Consider the following 1,606-nt stretch of genomic DNA (forward strand, 5'->3'; position numbering starts at 1 on the left):
TACATGATTAAAGTGTTATAAGTGCGTAACTCTGTATAGAATAGGCTCCTAGGTTAAGATTCTTAGCATACCTTGTTAATCTCGAAAACATACTCAAATATGCACTTTTACTGATGTTAATCGATTACCCTGTAAGATAATCGATTAAACTGAGTTCTAGTAGCTTACAAATTTTAAAATCTCTATCTTCAATCGATTAACTGCGCTCAGTTGCACAAGATTTTAATAGGTCTTAATCGATTAAGATAAGCCTTAATTGATTAACGATAGTAAAATATAACAGATTCAACGTGTATTTGGGAAAGTTTTTCAAACCCTAAAATCTCAATTCCTACCTTTTCTTTGTCCAGTCGTGGAATTGATATTTTCTTTCACTATAGTAATCCAAAACGAGTGTCCTTAAGCCTAGTTAGTCGCCTATTAGCCCCAATCCAAAAATCTACTTATTCCCCAACCTAAAACCCTACCAAAAATCACCCCAAATTATTTACATAATCGATTAGTGCTTTCTAATCTCAGAACAATGGCTTATGGTAAACAGAAGAGAGTCAAAACCACTACTATCTGTCCAAGAAGATCTGAAATCGGCTTTGGTTCTGACAATGGTGATAGGAGGGATTGAGGTGACTCCTACTATTCACTGATTTTGCAAGAAATTCGTCTAGCAAAGTTTCAAGGGAGGAAACCAACCTATCCCCGATATGCGAAGATGGCTTGGATGCTATCTCAAGGATTCGAGTTTCTACATGGATCGGAAGTTCAGGGTGTGATCCAGGTTCTGGAGCTTAATGGTAAGGTATACCAGAGTTAGGGAATTTTATACAAACCTTAGATACAAACATGGAACTTATTGGTCTATGGTTTCGAGAAACCTATTTGAGTGGAATGAAAAACTATTCCTAGATATGGGTGGATTAGCTAGTCATGGTTGTTGCCTGGGAGACTGCTCGAATGAGTTATGGAACTCATTCGATGCGACTGAAATGTAAAGATCGAGTCTCATGGGACCTTACTTGTGTGTGCAAGGTGTGCTAACTAAAGGGGGATCACTATCTGTTGAGAATCGTCTTCTGCACTATATTGTAGCGTATATTTTGGTTCAAAGGAACACTGACCATGCTCAGCCTACTATAAATTGAAAGTGCGCATGTCAAGATAGCACTTTGAAAAGCTTTCTCGATGTGTTTAGTTTTTGATGAGAGCAACTTGTGATTATGAGAGCTTGAAGATCATCAACAAATCAACATGCTTAAGTCTCTAGATTGGTATTAGACTTAGACTAATATTTAGTTTAGGTTGAGTCTCAGGCTTAGGTAAACTCACTACATGTCTCATATGCATAAAACTTTAAATCATTTTAAGGTTTGAGATATGTCATTCATAATATGTTCATGCATCATATAAATACATGTAATCTGTGCATCCTAGGCATAAACTTAGTGTTGAACATGTATAAATTAAGTGCATAACGTATTTGAGTTTTGTAATTTGAAAAATACACTTACAAATATGATGTTAATCGATTAAGGCATGATTTAATCAATTAACATAAGCTTTTGAAAAGTTGTTGAAACTGAAAACTTGGAAAAACAGAATCAGTTACGTT

Source organism: Lupinus angustifolius, chromosome LG02 (assembly GCF_001865875.1).
Source record: "Lupinus angustifolius cultivar Tanjil chromosome LG02, LupAngTanjil_v1.0, whole genome shotgun sequence".
NCBI lineage: Eukaryota > Viridiplantae > Streptophyta > Magnoliopsida > Fabales > Fabaceae > Lupinus > Lupinus angustifolius.